At 38.6% G+C, this 15,438-nt stretch overlaps 1 protein-coding gene across 1 annotated transcript in view; it reads left to right on the top strand.

Moving 5' to 3' along the window:
* Window positions 1-15,438, top strand: part of HECW2 (HECT, C2 and WW domain containing E3 ubiquitin protein ligase 2) — a 106,648-nt gene that overhangs the window by 10,489 nt on the left and 80,721 nt on the right. The gene's annotated exons all lie outside the window — the stretch shown is intronic.

Genomic DNA, 15,438 nt, shown 5'->3' with positions numbered 1-15,438 from the left:
TCAACCACAGTGTGTGGAAAAAGCCACCTTGAAATATTTCATTTGCTGATGACTCATTAGTATTTAAGGAAAGGCCACCTCTAGAGTAGGATAATGAAAAGCGAAGGCAGTCTAATACAGGAATTGTATCCTAAAATCATACATGGTGAGGCTTCAGTGGTTTAAAAAACCAATCTGTAACAAATGAAGGGTCTTCAGAAGCTTTCCCTTCAGGTACTGCATTCCAGTCTTATTCTTTCAATTCTTCCTAGATCCTGACCACATGAAAGCTACTTTTTTACCAACACAGAATTAGAAGACATGAATAGAAAGTGTTTCCTCTATGTATTTTCATTGCTTGCAGCAGATACTGTAAAAGATACACTCACTCCATTGAAGTACATACATTTTATTAGTTTTAAGAAGAAATTATTTTTTTCCCTGCTAAAAAAACCCCCAAAACTAAAAACTAGAATCTCATAGGATGATACCTATGTCTGGAAGAGGTTTAGACTGTGACAGAGAAAGTCTTGCCAGAACATCCAAACTTTTCAGTTAATTGTGTTTTTTTAAGTTTGTGAGATACCCCTGACCTGAAAACTAGACAAACATAGCTGCAGGGAGGACTCTTTCAGCTACATTGTCAGTATCTTTTCACTGCAAGAGGTTTTGGCATGACAATATTTATAATCCTTTGGACAGAAAGTGGTGTTCTCCCCACCCTGCCTTTTTGAAGTGACTGTTCTAGCAGGTGGGAAGATGGCAAACACCGGATAATGGAAAACAATGTAGACTTCTGAATTCATAATATTTGCTTTTTACCATAAAACTGCCTTCTGTTAAGCTTACATTTGAATTAATTTGAAAGAGATTGGTTTTAATTTTGTTTTTAAAAGACATTTTCTGTGCTGTTTTCCATCATCAAATCAACATGCCCCATAGTATTTTCAAAATCATTTGGGAAAAACAGTTATTCCAGATCACTGACAACTGGATTGAAAAAGGAGTTGCATTAATTCATCTATTTTTTTTTTTTTATGTGAGAAATAGATTATGGCTTAGTTCTGCATTATACGTAGTGTCAGAATTCCTCCTGTAATTTTTTTATGAAGTTCTTGGCTCCTGAATCTGCATGGATTTGTCAATGAGTGTAGGAATCTGAATTAATGGAGAAGTGTTATAAGCTGAGTGTTAAATAGGGTATGTTAAGGATATGACTGGTGTGGTTAAAACCAGTGGCACATGAAAAGATGAGACACAAGCACATTAGGACTCTGAAACTAACACTTTATTGGTGGGTATGTTTAAAACAATCTTTTAATATATGCTGATATTGGATACACAGGTTCCTAAATTATAACTGAAGAAGGTTACTGAAGGTACCAGTATTCTCTTGATAGGCCTCCTTTCCTACCAAAGCTCATTAAGATGTATCTTGCAATTTATGCTCTTTGAGAGCGTAAAAGAACAGAAAAGATCCAGTGAATGGCCAGACCTGACAATCTGAGAACTCCTCTGGTGTGGAAGAATTTTCAACCGGGCCTGAACAGTACCCAGCCCTTGTACAATTTGCCAGTTTGCCATAAGAGAGGTACTGATCTGGGGTGAAGATGCTACAAGAGTGCAGTTAAACTGACTGTGCTTAGCTGGCACTCCTCTTTGGGAACAACAAAGCTTACAGACTCTGCATTGGCAGTGTTTCTTGACTCTGTGCCCAGCAGCATCCAGGACTCCATTGCTCTCACTCTGGTGGGCAGCCAGTTTTCAGGCAAGCAAATTCTGTGCTTCTGAGCTTTGTTTCAAGGTCTGGTCAAACTCTCTTCATGAGATCAGCCTCCTTTGTCTAACAGTCATTCAGAGTTAATGTCAAACTGTTTAGTCTTCCGTTGTGTTTCAAGTCACTGACCACTCATTCCGTTGCTAATGTGTCAGTAGTCCTTGAAAGTGCATAAAAATTAGTAGGTTCACTGCCCTTGTCATTCCTGCCCTAACCTTGGGAATAAATTAATCCCTTATCTCCCAGTGTGCAGTAATGCAAAAAATGAACCTACAATTTCCATAAATATAACACAGTCATTTTGCATGTACTGTAGTAAGGCAAAGAGGAAAAGATAGATTTGTATTCAGATATGGTATGAACTCTCATGCTCCATTAAATGCTCCCTTCCTTGAGAATTTAAGCTTTATCTGATGGTAAAAAATCTAGTTCATGTGAGTGGAATCATACTTGAAGATAATTTTCAACAGATGAAAACTGAAAGCTTGGATCTAATAGGTGTCATCTGTGAAGAGGACTAATAACTGAATACATTCCATACCTTGCAAGATCAGGAACTTAATCAATGTTTTATCTTTGCCATCAAATGTGGAAGCAGTTTCTTGCATATGAAGCCAGTTATGCCTAAACAGATTTGACTTCATAAAATGAAATATGCATAGAAAAACATTATAGTGCAATAACAGGCACATTCTCTTGTCACTGAGATAAATTTCCCGTAATGACCTCATAAAAAAACTGAAAAAAAAATACATTTCTGTGTTCACTGTAGTTTAATTCTTATATAGAGTTTCATGCATGACATAGTTCAGCAGATGGTAGCCTGCAGGGTGGGAGAAAATTCAGTTTGACAAATTTTTCAACATAGATGCATCTCTGAATTTTAGTAGAAACAGGCAGGCAGTTGCTTTCCAGATACTGAATAAGGGTGGAACAAGCTACCAAAGTCAACAATGAATAAGATTTTTAAGAGTTATCAACGAGGTAGTATTTAATTCGAAGCAACAACAGTTTCTTTGATGTGTTCTTTAACTTGTAAATTATTTGAGAAGTAGGGTGAAAAGTCCAGTGCCCCCAACACACCCATGCTGCCTGTTCAGCACGTAAAATCCCAGACATCCCACCTGACATCAGTGCTGTTGCCCCAAGTGATGCTTTGGCTTTTGTTGTCCATTCTGCTGAATGTTCTGAGTCATTGGCAGGTAAGATTTTGGTTTTGGAAAGCAGACCTAATTACAGGACATTAAATTGAGTACTCTCCTCTCCTGCTCAAGCAGTTAAACGAAAATGACTGTATTTTAGATTCATGTGAATTACTGTCATCTGTGCTGCTATTGGCTGCAGCACTAACATGGCAGAGCATTTACTCTCCCAATACAAACAGCTCTGTGCCAATTTAGCATCTCAAAGGTGCTGAGGGACAGCAGCAGGGGTACCTGCAGGAGTGTGTAAGCAGGAGTGAGAGGGAGGCTCTTTGTCCGTAATTTGCCACTGGACCTGCTCAGATGCAATGTGCAGAAGGGATCCCAGCAGAGAGGGTGGGATGGAATAGGATTTGTAGACTGCTGTAATAGGAGTGCAAGTCTGATTGCACCTTTTGCAGTTACTTATTTATGGCCTGTGTTTACTTGTATTGCTGGGAGTAGCTGAGTTGGTGAACCTTTGTTTCTAGTTCCATTCAATTCCAGGGTCTGTTCTTTGCCTGCACAGTCTCAGGGAATTAATGCTCTTGAAAAATATTCTGCTAGGAATGTAAAAGAAATAATAATGGAAATGTTATCTCTAGGTGATTTCAAGACATTCACACAAATTAATAAAACCTCTTTGCCTGCATTAGTCTACATAGTTTTTTATCCTTTTTTTACTGTTGCCTCTTAACACCATGAGAGAGAGAAAGCTTTTTACTTCTGAGATTTCATGCTAAGTTAAATAATCAAAATAGTTATCTCCTTTTTTTGACTTCTAGTGATGATTTTAATATATTTGCCTTTGATTTTTTTGGCACTGGTAAAATTATACTGCTTCTAAAGAATTGCAGCATGACCTTTGTGTTTCTTTTAGCTTTGATCTTGTCCAGTTTAATCTTCAGAGCTATTTAGTACCCATCATAAGCAGTGTTTGACTTTGTTTCTCTCATCTTCATGACATCAGTTTTAAGATTTGAGATTAGAAATAACTATATTGGTATCCTTTTTGTTTCAGAGGTAAATCTTAACCCTGAAGAAGTCATCCACCTCATTACAAAACTAATAAAGCATAAAAGCTGTCTTCTGTTTAGCTAGAGCATGAACTCTACCAGTTACTTTGAGGTGGCTTATTTGATACCCAAGAATGTTTACTAGTGTCTTGATACACTGATAGGTTGCTGGAAACCCATGAAGGTAATGTGTGTGTGGTGAGGTAGTTCAGTGGTGCATTATGCATCTCGGTGAGGAGGCTTTGTCTTGGGTGCATAGAGACCATGGACTCTGTGCCTCTAGGGATAGGTACCAGGGATCTGAAAGTTCTCATGAGGCACACTGGCAGCAGTGTTTTTATTTTAAATATAGGGGAGATTCACTGAACTATTTCAGGGGAGGTTTTTTTTTCTTTGCAGGGAGAAAAAACAACAGCTTAGAAAAAACACTTCCTGATTAGCCATAGTATGTTGCTTTTAAAGTGGGTGTAAGGAGAGTTAAGATGATGGGAAACAAACATTGTGTTTCACAGAAAATATTTCAGGTTCTTTTAGAACTCCTTCCTGCTCATTCCTTTAGAAATCTAAGACTGACTTATCTTATTGTGTGCGTATACTGGATGAATTTCTTCCAGGATGTGTTGGCTCATTTCCTTGAGTACTTCTAAATTTTCTGAATTTTTTTTCAGTCACAACAGATAGCTGAAAAAGCTTTAAGGAAATGAGTCAACCTCCTGAAATAAATTGCTTACTGAATAGAGGATACTGTGTTTGAAGCCACAGACGCCCTTGATAGTTCTGTGGATGCTAATTAATAAATAGTCTCTGAAAATCTATTATATATACTCCATGTTCCAAGAGGATTTGGAAGACAAATATCCCAAAAGAGCATCTGAGCTTTGCTGTTATGAATGTGGGCCATGCTTTTAGACTCACAGAGGTATAAGCCTGAGAGGTGCAGACTGAGAAGTGACAGGCAGACTGTAATGCAAAATTAAGGACCTTGCTGAACTTGAATGTAAACAGAGAGAAGTAATATACAGATCCTGAGTTGACTACTACCAAGCTTTTATAAAATAGCATTGTGAAATCTGAAGGCTGCATGGGCAAGGCACTTTGCTTCTTATTTAATTACTCGCAACAATTTGCATCCTGATTTCAGGAGCCCTTGCTGCTGGCGCCCAAAGCAGGTGTGTTTGTTCTTAAGGAAAGGTCCAGGACCTGGAGAAGAGTCCCAGCAGGGAGTTTCCTTGCACAGGGCAGTGCTGAGTCACTGCGCTGGCAACTGACTGCAGTCCTACATAGTTAGTTTAAAAATAAGTAAGAGGACACCATTTTAGTAACATATGTGTCTTATACATTAGGTAGGCAAGGCTTTGGGATTCTCTTTGCTTCCCAAGGATTACTCAGCAACTCATGGACAGAAATGAGAAAGCCAGCACCAAACACCATGATTTGGGATTTTCTCTCAGATGAGCCAAACTAAAAGTAAAACCAGATGATCCTTAATGTTTAAAAAGTTCGACATCTGGATCTGGAGCTGAACTTTGAACTCTGAGGCAGCAAGTAATGAGGCAGCTTGCCCTGCTTTGATGTATTACACAGAAAGTCCCTGATGCAAGCAATAAATACCACATCTCCAAACAGATGATGTGCGCTGTCAGCTTTTTAGGTGCTCCAGAGAAATCTGAATACATGCACACCACAGTGGAGAGAAGAAGGTGCCGAGCATCTGCAAGGAGTTGACCCTGTTAGTGTGTAAAGTGTTGCAAAACACTGAGAGTTGGATAAATGCAGGTACAATAAAACCCAACTGTGGTGGAGGGAGTCAGAGGATGGTACAGGGCTCTTCCTCTGGTTTTGTGGTTGTCAGCAGCGTCTGCCCATGATTTGCAGTTGTAAACGATTAACTTGCTAGATTTCTCTTGTTGGAGCATAAGTGTTGGCCAGGGTGGTTTGATACTGTGATCTATAAGGTTTTAATATGACCTTTAGGAGTGAAGTAGCAGTGTGGATGAGGTATTGTAGCTGCAGGTGTCACAGTGGTTCTGTCCTGGCATTTAGTGCAGCTGAAATATTTTCCGAGGGAGGAGCACGACTATTTCCTAGTTAGGGACGAACTAAGAGAAGAGAGTGAACTCTGAAGGGGGCAGTGGAAAGAACGAACTAATAACTCCAAAAAACAGCTATGATTGTGAGCAGTTTTAAAGCAGTCCCACTTCACTGTGTTGAGGATTTAGAACACCAATGGCTTTTTTCCCCTCCAATTTTCGTGATACGTACATGTGGTATATCTGTTATAGTTTCTCTCCAGCTCCTTGTAAATTTTTCCAACCCTCCATGCTTTTATCATATAAAGTCCAACTACTTTGTTTTGTAGTTAATTTTTTATTTAATAATTCCCGGTTTTGTGGAGGTGGCAAGGTTGGATCTTTGCGACCTCATGGACAGGGAATGGGTGCTGTATTCTCTCAGCAAGGACAAGGGAAAGGGCAGAATCATGGTTTACTAAAAAACAAACAAAAGCATTGTATCAGTAGAAGTGTCCCTGTTGAAGAATCTCAAGAAATTATTGATTTGTCAGGAATGCAGGAAAGGAAAAATAAAAACAATGCTTTGACTTGCAGTTGACTTGCACGTCGGTGTATGTACCTGCTTGCAGCTCCTGCTTGAGCCACAGGGGATGGTATCCTGAGTGTGGTAGAGAAAATCAGCAAAAGTAGGTGGCTACAGCCACCGTGACAAACTGCCAGCACATTGTGACAAAATGGATTTGGTGGTCTCGGCAAACCAATATAAAACTGCTGAATTTCTGTCAAGTAAACAAGTCCCAGGCTGCAGTCCAAGAGAATCTGAATCAGGTCAGGACAGTACAAAAAGGCAGGTACTGAGACAGAACTGAACACATTATGCTTCCTCTGTCTGTATACTGTGCAAAATACCATCTTTGAAAGTGTACGTGCTCCTGATCTGTTTCTGGGTTATCCCCTGTTTGCCTGAGCATTAATACAACATGTAAGCACACTGTATTGTTTGGTAGAAAGGACTGAGAAAAACATGATGTGCTTCTGTAAAGTGAACTGGGTCAGACTTCAGTCATGTGCTCATCCAAAAAAACCCTTCTCCTGGTGTCTACAGTATTTCCTTAACTGTGCTGTTAAATTCTGCAATGTCAGTATGCTAGTGCCAGATCCCCAAATGGGACAGTCTGTGTTTGCAATTAATCAGTGACACATGATATAAAATCATGCAAAAATGCAGAAAACACAGCTTGGCTGAAAATTATGCCCCAGGGACTTGATTCACAAATTGTATCAACAAAGAAGTTTTCAGGATCAGAGCTCACTGTAGAAACTTTTGGCTAGTTAGGTGTGATACAACAATCTGAACAGGATTTTTTGTTTGCATTTTTATATACTTTCAAAAGCCATAGGTTTCTTTTTCGTTGTTTTTGTATTTTGCTTGCCTGCTTCTTGATACACACCGTCACCCTGAGTAGTGCTGGCTACACTCACCGGAATAATACATATATTTGGAAACATTTAAAATATTTTATTTCAGCTGCAACTTTAGTAGTAAATATCTAGAGAAGATGTTTGCTTTGCACATCTCTGCTGGGCTTCTTATTATCTTATATAATATATTAATTCTGCAAGTTATCAGTAGCCATATCAAATCTAAAGTAAATCTTGAATCCTTACATCAAAAGATAAAAGGAAGAATCTGGTTAGAGCTAGGAGTATGAAATGCTTCTCACAACAGTAAGGCATGTCAGGACATTTGAAGTCAAGTGATAGCAATGACCTCATTAATAATTTTCAACATATTGTAATGCTCAGGTCTGTTTTTATACCAGTTCAGAACAGAGGTTTTGAATAAACCCATTTCAGGTGAAAAGACTGTAAAAAGCTGGGAAGAGCTGTTTTCAGCAGTGGAAACTCTGGAAGAGAGCAATGTGCCATCAGATCTTGCCATCATGAGGCAATGAAAGGGAGGTAGAAAGTGTAGCTGACCAGGAAAATTAAGTGTTAACGGTGATGAAGGTAATGAAGGCTCATGATTCAGCATATTCCTTGAAAAGTCTTCCTTAGCACAGTGCTTACCTACATGGATGTGCTCTCTTTATGCCAACCTATTATTCTTCTTTGTTGGTTTTCCCCAGCATTACTTATCAGCCATTTGGATGCCTTAGGAAACATATAATATGTGAATAAAACAGGAGGATATTGCTGATTACTTAAGCTTAGAGGTTATGTGGTTTGTAGAAGGGAAAAGAGAAATTGCTTTTGCAGAGGTATTCACAATATGACAGTTAATGGTTTCACTCTTTGATAGAGGCATGAGAGGGGAAGCATTAATACCGTTTCTGCTTTGGCTTAGCACCTGTATTCTTGGGCCCTTTTCTCTCTTTGTTAGTGGGTTAGATTACTGAGAAATTTAAGTATGACAAAAGTATATTGTTTAAATATAGATATTCTTCTATATTCCAAACCAGGAAGCTCCCTGACTTTATAATAAATTCCCTAAAAAACCTATTAGTGTCAAATGACAACAATAGACTGGTTTGCATTCCTGCTTAGACTGCTCATAATATTGAAAATAAAGTTAAAAACAACAGCTGCTGAGGGAATATTAAATCCCACAAGATCCTTAAGAGATGTGTGCTGCGGAACCATATTTTTTTTACAACTTTCAGAAACTGGAAGGATTTCTAAAAGGCAAGGAAATGTTTCTTTTTTTCTAAAAAAGAACAATTTTTAGAAATGTTTCTGTGTTTGACATGGGAATGGACTTGAACAGTGAGAGTTTTTGACACTGTGACTGTCAAAAGGCTGGAACAGATTAAGAAGAATATTGATCAGACAGTGTCAGAAACTGCAAGCAATAATCAAGCGCAATCAAAGGTGAAGCTGAGGAATCCAGGGGCAGTCTTTCCTCTCCTTTCAGAGGTCAATCAGTTGTCTTCCCCCAGTGTTAAAGGATGCCACATTGCTGGAAATTCAGAGATATTTGCGCCATCACAATAGTTCCAGAGTTCAAACCATCAAACATTTGAGAAGGCAAACCCCAAACTAACCTCCTGGATCCAGGATGTCAGCTGGATATCCTCCTACATGTCAGCTGTTCTGTATAGGCAAACTGCTCTTTCTGTGTGTCTGATCTGTTCTGTGTGTATTCTGCATCTAGCCCTTCACCCCTAGCAGTAAATAGCACTTTAACACATGCAAAGCATTTTATAAGAAATAAATCTTGGTAATTAACAAGTGAAACAAGGGCTGAAAATGCAGAAGTGATTGAGTGGTTAAATGAACCTCCACAGGACCCTTGGGGAGTGTGTTTGGCACAGACTTTTCTCCTTGATGGTTCATTCCAGGAAAGAAAATAGAGCTTTGGGAAACCTGAAGGTGGGACTTACTATGAAAAGCAAAATGAGAACACCCAGCTAGCTGGCCATAAAAGGAGCTGATGGATCACTGTGTGCAAAGGGCTGGGTCAGCTTTTTGGATGATGCTGGCTCTGTGATTCAAAATGTTTTGTGCTCTGAGTTTAACACCTTTGCTAATGATGAATTAATTTTTTTTTAAAAATAAAAATCTTACGGAAAACTTTCAGTGTTTCAGGTTGAAACTTTCCCTGGTACAAAAAGCTACTTGTTATAACTGCTGGAGGGAAGGCACATGTGGGCAGTTAAAACACTTCATTTGTTTTCATGGTTACACTCGTTCTCCTTCAAGGCCATCAGCAGAACTTGACATCTGGCAAGGGAACTCCTCCTTCTCATTGCACATCTGAGAGCTTCCCACAAATGAGATTTCAGCTAATTAAGATACTTTATGCCCTTATGGGGATTTAAGAAGAAATACATACCTTTAATCTCTTGTGTTTTCTTCTGAGTTGCATGTTTTTTTGTTCAGTTCTAGAAAAGAAATGTATTTACTGAACTTAGCCTTTTGTTTGCTTGCAGTTTGCATATATACAATTAAAGATTTTTCTACAATTTATTCAGAATTTATATATACACCTAACAAATCTAGTTGGGTCTCTGGCTCTTTCATTGAAAGTGTGATATAATTTCAGGGTTAGAATTATGAGCTCTTGCTGAATGACACTGCTCTAATGCTGATGGCTTCCTTTATTTTGTTGGGTAAAGATGGTGAAGTTACTTTTCAGGTGTAGCTGCTTATGGTCGGTGTTTGTATCTCTCCAGTATCTGGAAGGTCTTGTTGGTCAAGATATTGGACATACAGTAGGTGACTGATCTGAAGTGACTGAGCTCATCCTTTGTGCTGTATGAATATTTGCTAGAATCTGTAAAATGTAAATATTTCTGTCAGTAATATGAATGGGAAAAAAGCACATCAAGTGGGTAATGCACCAGTGAATTCAGGTCAGTTTTTGTAGCAGATAATTGCAGAAATTGAGGAATTTGTGTCACTTGAGTAAGTTAGAATGAGGATTTTAAAATTATTTCTGTGATCAGTAACCCGTTCTGGCTTTTCAGCAATTTCCAGGATCATCTCTTAGGTGAGGGGTTTTTTTTAATTGATAAATTTATTAACTTAAAAACTATATTAATAAATTACAGTTTCTTACTATTTGTCATTACCTCACTTTTAAGTCCAGAGGATAAAAAAGGGAAATAAGCACAATCCTTGTCAAAAAGTGTTTGCAAATTTATGTGAATTTGTAAAGTACTCTTGTAAAGTAAAAATACTTTATAATAATTTATAGTACTTTATAATACTTATAGATATACTATATACCTTAAAGTAAAAGTACTTAAAATAAAAGTATAAACCTATCATTATTAAGTCGTAGGACAAGGGAAACAGGATGGCTGCTGATAATTGGGGCTGGAATGGCTCCTGTTAATTAGGGTAAGAAGTTTTTTAGTTTATTATAAAGTAGTTACAGGCTTGATATTTGCCTTAACTGCTACTTAGGGTACCCATCTTACAGCTGACTGGGTTTCAGCTGGTAGTGTACCATTACTACTGTAAATCCTGTGTAAAATAGGGTAGTTTCTTCTGCTGTATGAGCAGCTGGAGGAAAAAGGAAAAGGGAGCAGAAGGATGGACAAAAAGGAAAGCAGGAAACTAGCCAGTGTTGTCTGCAAACCTACAGACCAGTGATAGCAAATATGCTCGTAATAAATTTTACTCTGCTTCATGGGTAGCCAACATGAGGCATATTGCAAAATGTTATCTGGAGATAAAGGTGAGTACTCAAGTCTGATGTTTTAGTCAGTTTTGGCAGACACTTGCCAAGTACTTGTTTGCTGGTATCTGATTTTAAAATTTCATAAATATAAACAGAACAAATGCACTTGCAGTGGTTTGAAACTACAGATTTAAAATAACATGCATATGTTTTAGAAATCTCTTCTAGTGTGTTGTACCTTTCATATATGTGCATTGCAGTGATGACTGTGGTGTTTAAAGGGCAGATGTACATTTCATAATGATTTAAAATGGTGTTTTATTTTTAGATTTGAAAAAAAAAAAAAAAAGTAAAAATAGCATACAGTCATCTTGACTCTATTTAAAGCCCTCTCAGTTATGGCAATTGTGTTTGCTGACAGTTCCACAAGAAAAACCTCTTTCTGAGGGGCAAGTCAGTTACAGAAGATCTACATGTGGAGTAAAGTCTACTTAAGGTTAGTTTATGAGCTAGTAATGGCTCTCAAATTAGCCTACATTTTACTGAAATTAAACCCAGAAGAGATAATGACATCATTCAGTCTGATTTACTATCTATTACAGGCCACTCAGTGTTGTCCAAATTTCATCTTGCCTGAATATTCCTGCTCTCAGAAAATGAAAATGTGACTGTTGTCAGAGAGCAGCAGCAGACTGAATTGTAATAATGGTCTTATGGCAGAGGAGGAATTGCTCCAAGTACATTTCGAGGTTGTGAAGGAGGGAAGAGGGATGGCCATGCAGACCCTAATGGTAGACTTGACAGGGCTGCTGTAACCATCTGGCACTTCCTGAAGTGATTTCCACTGTTTCCACTTCAGAAATGTTTGACCAGAAAAAACCAAACACCAGGCAAACCCCCCATTTTCTCTAGGACCCTTCTGCATTGGGTGTCTGCATACATGACCAGATGCTTGCTGGTTAATAAAAAAACCAGCATGAATGCCATAAAATAAATGACCCCTCACTTTTTCTGCTGGCTGTGAGATTACATATGATCTGTATCAAGACAGCCACACCAGAGAAAGCCCTCTCTGTAAGTGCAGCTGTGCTAGCAAAATTGTGCTTTTGTTGGTAATGTTTATTTATCAACAGAATTTCCCCAGGGGCAGGATAGGCTATGTTGACAAGAGCTCAGCTTTGCTGGTGTCATGTCTTCCACAGCAGGAATACTTTGTTGTATTTTTGAGTTTTTTTCTGGCAAAGACTTGTGATGGGAATGTGGTCACAGATAAAAGTGCATGCCCTTTATCCTTGGGAGCTGCAATCCTCTTCTGCGTGCAGCTAAAGCCAGCTCAGCAGCTCATGTGCTGCCAGCAAACAAGTGCTTATCTGACACCATATAAGGCTGTAGTTGAGGAGGAAAATGATGAAAAACATTCCACAATAAACTTAGACTGGCAGATTAAATATGGCACAGAAAAACTTAGATACAGATTATTTTTTTCCTTATTTAATTTAACTGACGGTATTTACCCCCAAAATAAGTTTTTACGGTTAATTAGAAAAAAATGACTTGTGTATATAGATATGCTAAACGATCCTGTCCCAGAATAATAGCCTTGAGGATATTGATGCACACAGGTTTGGTTTTGTGTTTGGTTTTTTGTTTATTTTCTTTTTTTGTTTCTGTTTGTTTGCTTTGTTTTTTCTTTCTTGGCCTTACTACTGTTAAAAACAAGAGATAATCACCTTTAGGATACAAAATTGTGCAAGTGTTGGGAGGTGTTTGGAGATATGGTAGGGAACTGGATATCACAGGAGGAGGAGCGTATTGAAGAGGAATTATGATTGTGAAGATGGGTTTGTATCGGAGTTTTAACAAGAGGTGAGATGCAGTGAAGTGCTTAAAAAAAATAAATATGATGCTGCAGGAGAGAGACAGACTCCTCTTTTCCTTAGTATACTGCTTGCATCTTTGCTGTCCTCCTGTCCTCTAATCTTTATAATATAATAGCCTACTGAGTTGGTGCAGTATGTTACATTATAGGTGTAGTCCAGCTTCAGTACCTATTAGTGGCCTAAATCTGATTTCCAAACTGTTCCCTGCCTGGTGGCTATTGCTTTTGGCTGTCCCCTCTTCTGCAGACATCCCTTTCCCCAAACCATCAGCAGCTGAGAGGATTGTGAGTTGACATGAGAGGCAGTGCAGCTTTTGCCTCAGTTGCTTGTTGCTTCCTTCAGGAGGAGTTGGAAGCACCCCCTGTGTTATATTTACCCCCACGTGCAGCCAACTGGACCTCACTGAACTAAATGGTAGGTGATTTATTAGCATTTTGCAAAGATATTGGGAGTTTTCTGCAATATGATTAAGTATCTAGTAGTCTTTATGTCTTAGGGCATTGCAGTACCATCTGTCAGAGCTTATTCAGTGTAGTTCTCTAGCTTAATTTTTTTTCCTAACATTATGCCTTTCTCGTAGTAGCCATTCTTTTGTAATGCATTGCAAAAACAGCCAAGCATTCTGTATGTGTGTTGTGTAGGATCTGGTTTCCAGGTGAGCTGGGTCAGCTGGTAGGTGACTCATGATGCACAGAGCCCTTGTGCTGTGGGGCTGGCACATATGTGAAACCTGAAGTATAGATGGGAACGAAGTGCACATCATTTTATGGAGAATGATTAATAAGATTTTCAGGAAAGGTCATTTCCTTCCTCTTCTTATGCTTTTGAATCTCTGCCAGTGAGATGGGTGAAAGGATTTATTTTTGTCTTTGAATGCTTTGAATTTCAATGATGCCTTTACTTTGAATACAGAGAAGTGGAATTCCACTTTATTCCTGCTATTGTAGTGTCATATGTCTGAGAAAATTACTTGTATTTTTTTTCAATATCTTTGTGTCTTGCATTCTAGTTGACTAATCCTTTGAGCTGCTGATGTGCCTTGAAATATCACATTGTGTGAGGGCATATGGAGGTGCTCTGATCCCCATGCTGAACTGTTAGTGTACATAGAGAAGGAAACAGAATGTAGTAGTATAATTTTTGGAGAAAAAAAAAAGAAATAGTCAATCTTATGGTTAGTGTGTGAATTAAAGCTATGTATGAAAAAGAGAGCAAGAATTTCCCCACCCTATTAATTTAAATTTCAGTAGCAAAAAGGTTTCATGGTTTAGTATTTTGATGGGTTATATGGTATGGCTTTTATGCTCTGTTTCTGCAGCTGAAGTAGGAGCAAAGTGCTAAGAGAAGTCAGTGTTATTCCCAACCATCCTGTCATTCACAGATAGAAAAATTAATAATTTCTCTTGCTGTGTAAAGTAATAGAGTGCAATAGAAGTCAGCAGCATGTTTGTGGTATGTAGTGGGTCATGGGGAACACATGAGGTGCTTCTTGCCCACAGCTCAGGGGCAGTAAGTGAAGGTATGTGAACCTTAAATTTGGTTGTGCAACAGAAAAAATTGCTGCTTTGCAGTGAGGAACAAACACCTCTTTGTTTTTTTGACCGTAGGTCATGATATTAATTATGGTAGATGATGATGATTCTTCACTGCTAATATAGCAGGACTGTGTAACCAGAAGGCCAAGATTTGTGTTCGGGTTGGAGTTCAGTGTTGTCCTGCACCCTCTGGCAGTGCACAGTTACCTTCAGGAAGAGCCATGACAGCTGCTTCTCTCCAATCTGAGGCTGTAAGAGCATCTGTTGTACCGTTCTCTGTCTCTTTTCTGCTCTTGCTTTTCTCAGCTGAAGATCTGTGTCTTATATTTTCATTACCTTCCAAGTTTTCCGTGTTCTGAAGAGTAAAGACAACTGTGATAGCATATAGTAGGATCTAGTAGCTGCTTAGGCAGCTTTTAAGACTGTTCTAGAATTTTATTCTCAACTTTTTCTGGGGTGCTCTGTTGGCATTCAAGGGAGAACAGTTTCCAGCTATTTAGTACACAGCAGTGTGTTAAATTTCTCTTACATTAGTCCAGTTCTGGTGTTATTTCCCCCTCTGTCCTTTGAAAATACAATTCTAGAGGTTCTCATGAAAACGTAAGCAATACAGTAGCTTTCAGTTCTTCATTAGCAAAGAGTCTGTCTTAATTTCTTTGACTGGAACCATTTTTTTGAAAATCTTCAAACCAAGTAAGAGCAGATACTTCTGTAAGAGGTGGAGGCTTTTCCCCTCACCCCCTGGTGGGTTTTGTTGGTGGGTTTTTGTGGGTATTTTTTTTTTCCTGTAATTTGAGTATTGCTGGAAAACCAAGATTTGCTTTGAGATCTTGAACCTGGTACTGTACAAATGTGCAATTTCATGAAATGTGTGCTGCAAAAGACTCGATCTACAGACCACGGACCAGATACCTTTAAGTACCTTTTTTG

Source organism: Manacus vitellinus, unplaced genomic scaffold, assembly GCF_001715985.3.
Source record: "Manacus vitellinus isolate BGI_N305 unplaced genomic scaffold, ASM171598v3 scaffold_20_pilon, whole genome shotgun sequence".
Classification (NCBI taxonomy): domain Eukaryota; kingdom Metazoa; phylum Chordata; class Aves; order Passeriformes; family Pipridae; genus Manacus; species Manacus vitellinus.
This window is presented reverse-complemented; position numbering and strand designations above follow the sequence as displayed.